General features: G+C 45.8%; 1 long non-coding RNA gene across 1 annotated transcript in view; it reads right to left on the reverse strand.

Moving 5' to 3' along the window:
- The window catches only part of LOC102372532, a 1,635-nt gene extending 1,294 nt beyond the window's left edge, over nucleotides 1-341 (reverse strand). Inside the window, exon 1 of the long non-coding RNA XR_323134.1 lies at nucleotides 231-341. This is a non-coding gene — a long non-coding RNA (uncharacterized LOC102372532). The remainder of the gene's footprint in view (nucleotides 1-230) is intronic.
- Nucleotides 342-11,867: the final 11,526 nt, after the last annotated feature.

Raw genomic sequence — 11,867 nt, forward strand, 5'->3', positions numbered from 1 at the left:
TGGATATGAAGTATCTGCAAGCCCCTACTGTGTTCTTTAGAATCCTTACATCCCTCCTCTTCCAGCAACCACGTTTCATTTCCATAGGCCCTGCCCGCTCATGCTGCTGCGCCCTGCCTCCACCTCCCCTCTTAACATACAATGGTCAGTGACACCCACTGCTAAAAACTTCCTTCTTGATGACTTTAAAATTCTTTGAAATAAAAACAAAAATCACCGCAAAAGTGCACCTGTGCTTTGAGGTCCACTTGTCGCCACTTTTTTCTCCTTCCCAAACCTCTTTTAAAGTTTCATCTTTTAAAATGCTACAAAGCAGCCTTCCCAAGCTACCCGTGTCCTCCACCTCACCTACTCTTTGTCTCTCCCCTGCCTCAATTACAGAGTTAAAATCCCCTGCCGCCACCCAGGGCCTTCCACTCACCACACAAATTGCCAGTTTCCTAAAGAGCTGGCACCTGGCCTTTCTCTCCATAGGGACAAAGACGTTAAAATTTGTATTTCTGTTCCCCACTTTTCCACTGTCACATTCAACAGTCTGCCACTAATCACTTCCTCCATTCTCACTATTTTCACCTTGGAGCTTTTGATTAAATTGCCACCTTGCTGCCTTCTTCTTGTGAGTACCCAGCCACCATGAGGGCCCCCACGTCCTCAAAACTGCCATGGTCTAGGTTACCTGGCAGCCTGCACTCTTGCAATCACAAGACCTCTGCATTCAAAGCTGGTCAGAGACAGTGGTGTTGTACACAAGCTTATGCTAGGCAAGCCACGTTGGTTAGACCTCAGACAGGGAATGAAGCAACTCTCCATCAGACTTCTTGGCTTTTGAACAATTGTGGATCAGCATTGCATGGGCAGGGGCTGGAGCACAGAAGACACTTGGCTTTCAGGGATCTTTCTGGGGCAAAATAGCCATTAAACTACTTTTGAATTTCATATACTCTTGAGAAAATCAGGAGGAGAGAAGTGAGAGATACTGTCTGGGGGCAACCTGACAGTGGGATGTACAGAGGAGCACAGGTTGATTGCACTGGAGACGTCAAGAAAGTGAATGCAAGGAATAGACCTCTTTGGTGAGGGGGAATTTCTGCAAAATGTAGTGTGAGTGCCAGAAAGAGGCTTTTTGAGCAACTAGGTAGATGCAAGGACACAGAGGCAGAGATAGCAAGTGTTGAAAGGTAAATTAATCAGTGCCCAAGGGAATTTAATTCCAAGGCCCTGTGCTAGCTAGATGCACCTGAACAGAATGAAGGTCAATACTGAGGGGGAGGGGAGTGTGAATGCCAGTGAACTATAAAGTGCCACATGTCACACACAAAGTATTGAGAAGCTAGAGACGGAGGGAGAAACTACTGCATGAAGCTAATGTGAGGAAAAGCTGAGGAGAGCAAAGCTATGTGGTGATTAAGATCAGAGATCAAGCCATGGGCAGCACTGGAGATGGGGGAGAATATTCTCCCAAACTCACCCCTGCCTGGTTAAACCAGCCTGAGCTCCTCTGTGGATGCTCTTAATTAGGTTTAAATTTGATTTTTCTTGAATATATGGGAACAAGTTAGTGAATATAATTGGCCTTAAGGTGAGATGTGGGTGTCCAGACAAGGGTTTGCTTCACATTGTCAAAATGATTTCAGTTACACTGGCATAATTTCTATATGTACACCAGACTTCAGAGGGGGCAAAGTAGCTGTGGCTGGAAGAAGAAATTAAAAGGATTTAATAGCTAGGTGAAAAGTAGATTTTCTGGTGCTTGGTAGTTTTGGAAAATACATTCTAGTTTGGAGTATAAATCATATTTTGAAATTTTTGGCGAATTCAAGCCATGACCTTCTCTGGGTACTGGAGAGACCCCTGACATAATTTAGATAGGTTATCTACATTGTAGAAGGCTTCCTGTATGCATACAGGACTAGCAGGATCTTCCTTCCCTGGTCATGCCTCTCCATCCCTTCTCCACCATGCCCTTATACCAGGGCTCCTGACAGTCCTGCAGTCTTCCACTGTGACTGTTGTCAAGAGGCTTTTCATGGGTCCTTTACATCTCTGGTCCTTTTAGCAAAGGTGAGTAAACAGTCCCCTTAAAAAGCTGTTCATCATGCAAATAGAGAATTTTAGCAACATAATACATAGAGCAAACACGTTCAAAAAAGGATTTAATAACAAAGTATTGCTCTCAGTCACTAAATACCTTTTGAGGATCGAGGATCTAGCCTGAAGGGCACACAGCCGCTTCATGGTTTCATAGATGTTAGGGGCTAGAAGGGACCTTACAGATCACCAGGTTCAGCCCCCCTTCACTTCGGCAGGAAAGACTGCTGGGATCAGATAACCCCAGCAAGGTGGGCATCAAGATGTTTTTTGAGGATCGCCTGGGTGGGTGATTGTACCACCTCTTAGGGGAGAGCCTGTTCCAAACCTTCGGTACTCTACTTGTAAAGAAGTTTTTCCTTATGTCTAGCCTGAAATGAGTCTCCACTCTCTTAATGCTTCAACCAGTTCCTCCTCCAAAATGATGTTTTTTCCTGTTGAATGCAAAGGGAAATCTTTTTTTCTTCAGTGGAAAGCTGCTGTTTAAAAGCTCAAACAAGTATTTTCAGTACCCTTTTCTATCTTGAAATCTTCAAGACAAGTGAATTGTGAATGTGTGTTGTGATTTAAATTAATTCAATAATGTGTGTTTTAAATTACTGTTATTCAGATTGACAGAACTCCTCAGACTACATGTTTCCTATTCAGCCAAGAGTTGGGGAAACGCAGAGCAAGGACATTCTGGCTCCAGGGATCTTGGATTGCCCCGATGCAGCCAGTACATCTTCATTAGGATTAACATAAGATTCCCCATAAAGCATATATCATCTGAGAAAAGAAGACGATATTTCCTGAACAAAGAAACACCCTGCCCACATTCTTACCTCCACTTAAGAAAGACCTGAGAGGACAGACTGAATTTACAGTGTTGTCAGGAGAGCAATGCTCAGTCTGGGCTGGCTATGAATTCCACCTCAAGATCCCTTCCCTCGGCTCACGACTTAGTAGGATGTAATCAGTTTGGTACTCAGGCCTTCGCTCCAGCCCACATCCTTGAAGATACTTTAGAGCCTAACTGCCATTAGTTTCAGTGAGTGACAGGTGCTGAAGTATCATTGGGCGCGTGTAGACAAAACACGCTGCTTCAATTTAGGGCCCTTTAAACCCCTGTGTCATGCACACTCCCAAACTTATTTGCCTCTCCGGAGGTGGAGAGGGGAGGGCGAGCTGCCGGTGGGCAGAACGGTCCCTGGGCTGTGGTGGGGGCTGGTGCTTCCCTCCACGGCAGCAGCGGGGCACCCCCAAGCGGCACCCACTTGCATGCACCTGGCTCGGGGTGGTCCCAGGGGGCACCGCAGCCATGGAGGGAAGCACCGGGTCCCTGCACAGCTCAGGCAGGCAGGCTAGCTCCAGCAGGAAAAAAAATATCAGACTCGCCACTTTTCTTGGGTGGAGCCTGCCTTCCCCGGCTCCTGCCAGGCTTCCTGCAGAGCCCCGGTGCTTCACTCCACAGCTGTAGGGCAGCAAACTAAAACTTTTTAGTTTGCTGCGCCGCAAGTCATTTAAGGAGCATTACGCCACTGAATTTGCTAGTGGCTGGAATTACTGCACAATATGCCACCGATGCATGCAAACGTCAACACCATTAAAGCAGTGCAAAAGCATTCAACCCGCTTTAAACTGTCGTGCACACATGCCCCTTGTTTTGTCTATACACAGCCATTATGGAGCAGGGGATTGGCCAATGCTTCTGGTTTCCTACATGTAAAAAAATAGGAATAAGGATGCAAGCGGTAATTCTGAGGTGACCCAATCCTGGGGTGTGTGAGGCAAAAAAGCACTCACCAAGCAGCGTTATTCAGGAGCCATGCACAGGTCAAACATTTTAGAAGTGATTTTGTGTGAATTTAGCCCTGGTGAGAGGTACCAGAGGCTGTGCCCAGAGACCAGCCTGACAGGCCTCCTTCCCGCTGTTTCTTCCCACGTGCCTTAATCTTGACCTGCGTGGAACAGCACTAGCAACACTGAAGAGCACGGCCTTTCAAGTCCCAACTGCAAAAAAACAAGGGAGCCACCCAAGAACTAGTTTGGATGGCAGCTCTATAACCTAGGCAGCTACGAGCTGAGTTTTATGATACAGCCAGGGCATTTCACATGAGCAACCACTGGGGCACAATGGGGGATGGGGAACTAACTGGGAGGACCTAAAGGGAAGGCTGTGGGGGGCTGAGCCCTGCATTGGGAGAAAGAGATGGAGAGGAGGGTAGTCCCTGTCAGTGCCCTGACTCCTATCTCTTGTGTCCATGGATGAGTCCTGTGTGCTTCGTATTCCCTAGCTGTAAGATGAGACAATAGTGCTGCCCCAGCTCCAAAGGGAGTTGCGAGGAGAAATGCATCCATGACTGTGGGACATTTGGCTGTTAAGGCAATGAAGCTCTGGCTAAGAAAGCAAGGCGTTTTCAGACCCTATTCATCTGGGCTAATCCTGACCCTTTTGTGGGTTGTCTCTGGTTAGTATAAAGCTGCCACTTTTCAGAGCAAATACCTTTTTGGCATGGCTAGCGTAGAAAGCCAGAGCTCCAGCCTTTCCAGATATAGATTCTGAGCATGTATTTAGTACCTACAGCATGTCACTGCAGTGGCAAAAGATAGTCCTCTTGAACCCCTGCTTTTACCTTTGGCATGTGACAGGGTGTTCTAAGCGTTCCTGTTCCTTCAAGTTGGAAGAGAAGTTTTGAAATGGTAATTTTGGGGCATCCTTGGGGAAAATGGCTGCCTGAGCACATGGGGGACTGGGCTCAATGTCCCCTTTCAGTTCAGTGTTCTTTTTTCCTGGCTGGCTGATCCCATGTGCCTTCAGGTGGATGGGAAAAGGAGGACGTTTCCATAGAAAATGTCGGTGACGAAGTGTTTTGTTGAAATCATGGCAGCCAATTTTTGACTTTTCATTTAAAAAGAAGTAAGCTTTCAGTTCAAAACAAACAACAACAACAACGAATATTGTCTGCATGAAAACCCTTGTTCTTTGACAGTATTGAACATTTCCAAGGAAAACAGATATATTCCAGGGAATTTTTTGGCTAAGCCAAAAACCTCATTTTCTGTTATAAAACTGTTTTACTGAAAGATTTTTTGAGCAGCCCTTCACGGCCGATAGGAACAGTGCAAGGTGGAAGGGGCTGAAGTCATTGACTCAGTGAGGTGCCTGTAATGTCAATTGTTGAATTCTCAGCCTCTGGGGCATCTGCATAACACCCTGACCTTTTTCACCCTGAGATATATGAAGCATAATCCAGAATGGATTTGGACAAGCATCATTTGAGATTTAATTACATACTTCAGAAAACCTCTGCTCCAGCCTGATATCCTGCTGCCAGGGTACATGATATAACTTATTTGCCAGATGACTTAGTTTCAGAAGCCACAGTTTGACTGGAACATGCCCAGCACATGGCTGGATTTCAGAGGGGCTTTAGATGTTTGATTTTTCTTTTGTATTTTTGTAAAAACATTTTTCTGCCTGGGTTACCCACATCTCCCTATCACTGCTTTCTGAGCTGTTTCAGCAATGCAGCGCTTCAGAGTCTCACAAATCTAGGTGAGACGCTTATTATTAAATGCCATCAGCAGGCACCCCTGGATGTCACCTCATCTCCCTCCTCCTCCTCTTCTTCCTCCTCCTCCCTGCTCTCCTCTCCCCATTCAAACAGTCTCCAGAGAGTTTTAGGAGCTTTATTAAATCTGTTGCATTCATTTGCTCTACTGCAAGTGATGTTTGCTGTCTTCCCCTGGGGTGTTGAGTAACCTTCTCTGTTAGCTTGTATTCAATTCATTATCCCGTTAACTTTGGGGGCTGCTATTTATATGACAGATATAGCCAATAAGAAGTCACACCCCCAAGAGACAAGCACATGTATGCGCTTGCTTGTATGTGAGAAACGTACATTTAGAAACACATAGAGAGGCATGCATGCTTAAAATTGTGTCAGAAACACTGGCATGCACCTAAACATGCATACTTCTGTCCATGTCCATTTGACATGCATACTCAATGTACTCACAAGTGCATACCTACCTCATTCACAAGAACATAAGGAGTGGTAGACTGAGTCAGACCAATGATTTATCTAGCCCAGTACCTTGTCTCTGATAGTGGCAATAGTAGACACTTTAGATTCTAAAGTTTAAAGTGAGAGCATTGAACCAGGTATATCTACAGCAGGGGTAGGCAAAATGGCAGACCTGACCAGCAGCAGGATTCCATTTCTCAGCAGCCCCTGCCCACCTCGCTGCAGCCAGTTTCCATGGAGACCCCAGCAGCAGCAGTGCGGTGACAGTGCAGGGACAGAATTTCCATGGAGACTGGCCCCAGTACCACTGGCAGGATGCGTGGCTGGGCAGGGAGCTGCTCTGTGGCCGGGCCTGGGATCTTGCGGTAGTGACAGCATGGTCTGGAGCCAGGGCAGAGCCATGATCCACTGCCTGCATGCCCCTACCCGGGGCATGCAGGCAGCAGTTTGCACCTCTGCCCCATCTCTGGACCACACTGTCACTGCCACAAGATCCTAGCTCCAAAGCTACTCCCTGCCCAGCTGCGCACCCTGCCACTGCTGCTGGGGTCAGTCTCCATGGAAACCCCAGCCCCACGCTGTCATGGCACCACCACTGCTGGGGTCACCATGGAAGCCAGCCACAGCAGCACAGCCAGAGGCTGCTGGGAAATGGAGTCTGCCATGGGTCCGATCTGAACTGGAGGCTGGACTTTACTGGCCTCTAATCTACAGTTACCTAGCACCTATTCATTACCCTGGCACCCACCGTAACTAGTTCAGAGATGCCACAAGAAACATCTCTGACTGTTCTGTTCAATAGCTATTACTTAATCTATTGTGGTGGGAGGGAACACAAGTAAACAAGCCTGCAGGGGTGGGATTCTTGTTAGGGAGGGGAGGATTAAGGTGAGGTATGTACAAACACTGGTGGAGGGAAGGTTACAACAGATGTTGCTGGAGGGGAGGGGTTGTTGGTAGAGGTATATAATGTGTATGCACTGGTAGATTGAGATGGGAGACTGTCACATTCTAAATTGGGGATATGTGTTGAGTGGAGGGAGGCACCAGACTGTAGCTGGGGACTTCAACTGCATTATTGAAAAAGGGGACCAGGAAGAAGGGGTTGGGGGAGGGCAGCTGGATAACTCTGGGAAACTGTTAAGCAGATTGGTGAGGGAAGAGGGGCTAAGGGATGTGTGTAGGGGGAAAGGTTTTTACAAGGGTGGAGCCAGGGGGAGTAGGGTTTCAAGGATAGATTTTGTGTTTATATCAGAGGGGGAAGGAGGTTGTGGATGATCACCAGTTGCCGAGGGTTGAGTTGGGGGTGGAAGAGGGGGAGGGGGATATGGAAATTGAACATACTACTCCTGGAGGGTGAGGAGGAATGTCAGCAGTTCAAGGAGGCCTATGAAGGGTGGAGGACACTAAAGGGGTGTTTCAGGACTAGATGGGAGTGGTGGGTAATGGTGTAGGGCAGAGTGAGGGAGTGGTTTAGTAGGGTGGGGAGAAGGAAAACAAGGAAACAGGTGAGGGAATTGGGGAAGTTGTAAGGGAGGGTGCAGGGGTTGATAAGAGAGAGGCAGTATACGGCAGGATGTAAAGGTGGAATTAGAAGAGACGAAGAAGGGGATCAAGGAATAAGTCAGCAGTTGGGTGAAGGGAAGGATGTTCTTGATAAAGGCACTATGGGTGGATGAGAGGGAAGAATGGAGTAAGTATTTTGCAGCATGGGTGAGGAAAGGAAGCGGGGGTAAAGAACATTAGGATGGGGGAGGGGGTGTGTGTGGAAGGACAGGGGGAGGTGTTAGGTATGTCACATTTAACTTTAGTTGCACCTGCTTGAATGGTGAATTACCGTATTGTTTGAACTTCTTTTTTTTACTTTTTCTGCTTTTGGTATTCACGTGGTCAGCCATAACCTTGAGCTCACTTTCACAGGCAGTTTATGTTCCATCATTATTAACATAGGTATGTATAGTATGGGCCTTGTTATTATCTCAAATTAACTGAATTTGGCACTAACCAACTGAATCAGAGGGATGACATGATTGGACATGTTAATGAAATGTGAAAAGAGGGGACCAATTGAACAGTGCCCAACTGCAGAGGCCTTGCAATTTCCCGTTTAGACGGACAGACCAGATTAGGAGTCCGGGGCATGCCCAAATTAAGACACTGATAAAAAAACAAATTAAGATGGGTGCATGTGATGGGTTTGTTGGAACAAAGTAATATGCTGACAGGATAAAAACATGAACAGTATGATGATGACAGGGAAACCAAACAACAGTACCCAGAAATGAAGAGTCATCAGAGGAGTAAAGTTAAAGAAAAAAGAAGCATAAAAGGGGGGCAACAAGGAAGCTGGGTGTGTGCTGTTGTCCAATAACATCTGAACTGAAAAACAGCCATTAGCTACAAACGACCACCTCTACTGTCAGGAACCAATTGGCCACCTTTTCTGTGAAGTAACATTTGGGATTAGGTAAAACCATTGAACTAAGTGTTCTTCTCTCTCTCAATGTAGAGACTCAATGCATTTAATGTATTAATAAAGTCAGATTTTAGTTAAGTTGGATTGTGTGAGGCATGTTTTGTGTTCACATTGGGTTATGCTTTAGTGACCCTTTAGCACCAGGGGTATGTAACAGAATTACTGAGAGAAATAACGGGGTTTTATGAGGAGGTGTATAAAGAGAGGGAAATGGGCAGAAAGAAGATGGAATCTTGTGAACGGGCTGGTGGCAGAAGTGAAGGATGGGGGGAGAAGGAAGCACTGGAGAGGGAGATCACAGAGGAGGAGGTGGAGCAATGTTTAAGAACAATGAAGAGGAATAAGGCACTGGGTTTAGATGGTGTGTCAGTAGAGTTTTATTTGAAGTTTTGAGCATGGGTGGGAAGGGACCCTCTTTTGATTGAGGGCATGCATAGAGATTGAAGAGTTAATTGAGCCCTCAGGAACTTGGAACCTAGAAGAGTCCAAGGAAGTGAACGACTGGGTGAGCCACCAGCCAAGAGACTTAGATATACTCAAAAAATTATAGGTCCAACCCGGCAGGTGTGGTAGGGGCAAGGTGTATGGGGAGGTGGAGCCCTATGAAGAGGACATACCCCTTTGGGAGTATGCTGTTTCTTTTTTTGTTCCAACATTCAGCTGCCCTTTATTTGTTTCACATCAAGGCATGGCAGGAAAGCATAAGGAAGTGGGCAGCAGCTTTCAGAAAGAGCTACAGGACACATCGCATCTGCTGACATTGGTTTATACTGCTTACAAGAACAGGGATTTGTCTGTGGAATACCCCAGTCAAATTTAGTGTTCCCAAATTTCTGGGTGGTGGATTGAGCCACTGGTATAAATCATTGGTCATGCCGAAATGTGAACCTGGCCTTTTTTGCTACTGACCAGTGCCCAGCAGAAGAGTCACATGTGAAAGTTTTACTCCTTTTAACAGTTACACCTGGATGTTCTTGCCATAAACTATATCATGTATTCTCTGTTCTTTGGTATCATCATCATCTATTGTTCTCCCTTCTAAGTTTCAGTGGCCAGGACATAGAACAACATCATTGAGAAGAAGAACCACTCATAATGAAAACCTTGTAAATGTCCAATAGCTGATCCCAAGTGCACAGTAAGTATGTGACATTAATTTGCAGGGTGTGCCCCCTCGCCCCATGCCCTCAAAGACGAGTAAGTTTCTAAAGAATTTTCCTACCAGAGTTGACTAATCTTTAGTTATTTAAAAAAAATGGAAAGAGAAATAAACCTGAATTGGTTCTATTTTCTTCTCTAGTGATTTCCAGCCGCTCTGTAAAGCCCTCCCCCTGAGGGAATGATGACTCAGCCTGTGTACACATGTATTATTGGAAGTTATCATTGGTTGGTGACAGATATACACTCTGCATGTTCCTGACAGCCCTAGTAACCCCAATGTATACAGGTTCTTATACCACCCTTGTTATCAGGGTACCTGAGTGCCTTCTGATATCTGGCATGTGCTCAGCCAAAGTCTTAAGCACCACAAAGGTAGCTATCTAAGCAGTTTCCTGGGGGCTGGAATTCAGAGCTGAGCTGGGCACTCAAGCCTTGTCCCAGTCACATGGGTGAAAAGCAGACAGCTCCAAGTGTGATTTGGTATTCCTTTGCTTCTGATTGTTCCAGGTAAGGCAGGAGTTCCTGAAGAGCCGAGGGGAGGGGAGGTCTAATTAGAGCCCTCAGGGAGGGGTCAAGGATAGGGAGCAGGAGGCAACAGCAGTGGCTGGATCATACTCATATTTTTCATTCTTGTAGTGCCTCGTCTTGATAAACAATCATATTTCTCTTTTCTAAACAAATCAGTTTTCCCCAGCTCCCAGCTTTTCACTTTCCCAAGAACCATGAATAAACACCATGTCATACAAAAGTTAAATAGCAAAGAGATTTAGCAAAAGCTCTACTGATAGCCCAGAGCCCCTGAGTCCCAGAAGAGCACTTCAGAACCGGTGCACTAGCATAAGATTCCAAGCACCTGCAGAGATTCTTCCTCCCTCTGTAGCTGCCTGTTATGCAGCTTTAATCCTAAAAAAAAGGAGAATTATTGCATGCAGAACGTCCCATAGGCACCTGAAACCTCTAGAGCAGATACCATTCAAAATGCTGAGGGACTGTCTTGTACCACGGTCTTGTATCTGGACTACCTCTGAAGTAGAACTTCAGCAGTCTTTTTAGAAAGATTGGAAAATACCTCTTTATGAAAACGGAAACTTTTCCTGGGACAAGATTGCTTTCAATGCAGCTCTTGATTAGAGAAAAATGTTGCAAAAAATATTTCCAAATTGTCAAAAGCATTTCACTTCCAACTGAAAAGCTCTAGTTCTCTAGCACATTTTGAAATGTAGTTAATTATAATAGAAATATTTTCAAGCTGTAAAAAATGTTTGCATTCAAAAGCAACCATTTTTAAATTACTGGTTTGCCTGAACTGCAGTTTCACTGGGGCTTTCAGGTCACAAATATTGGTGGGATTTGACCCTTTCAGCCTAATTTAGGAAGGGAAGATGTTTGATATCTGAATTTTTCATAGGAGAGGAAGTCCTTCTCCTGCCCAGCTCTGATCTGAGAATGACAGTGTTATGACATCACTTGATAACCAGCTCTGATTAGGCCACAGTGGCCATGTCTCCATGAGACAATGACTGCGCAGTAGCCAGTGACTACTGCACAGTAGTGTCACATGGCAAAAGGCATGATGCGATGCTACTGCGCAATTGCCTTGGGTTACTGTGCAGTCAGCGTCATGGGAAAGCCATTCAGTGATGCTTCTGTGGGTTCAAGGGTTTTGGCAGTATCTAAGACCAAGACTGACCGTAGAATGACAATAATGTGGGTCACCAGGACATGAAATTAGTCCTCAGTTTTGCAAGGTGCTCAGACAAGTTCTAGCAGTTACACCAGGCCCCACCGCACATCTGGAATATGATGCTGAGTTTCAGTAATTGATTCTACTGAGGAAACTGGGAAGAGAGAACAGCAAAAAGAAAAAAACTCACCCAGAGAGCTTGAGAAAATGAGTCATGAGGAGAGCTTTAGAGACAAATATGTCTAGCTGGAGAGATAATTACAGCCTACAGATACTTAAGGGGTGTCAGTACCACTGAAGGAAAGGAAATATTTAGGGTGGTATGGCAGGCTGCACAAGGGGAGAAACCTGATCCTTCTTCCAGAAAAAGCAACAGGGTTTTCACCACCGATTTCAGACAATTAAAGTGGGCTGGCTGGCTGCAAAACACAGGTGATAAAAGGGAAAG

This window comes from Alligator sinensis, unplaced genomic scaffold (genome assembly GCF_000455745.1).
Source record: "Alligator sinensis unplaced genomic scaffold, ASM45574v1 scaffold444_1, whole genome shotgun sequence".
Taxonomy (NCBI): Eukaryota; Metazoa; Chordata; order Crocodylia; family Alligatoridae; genus Alligator; species Alligator sinensis.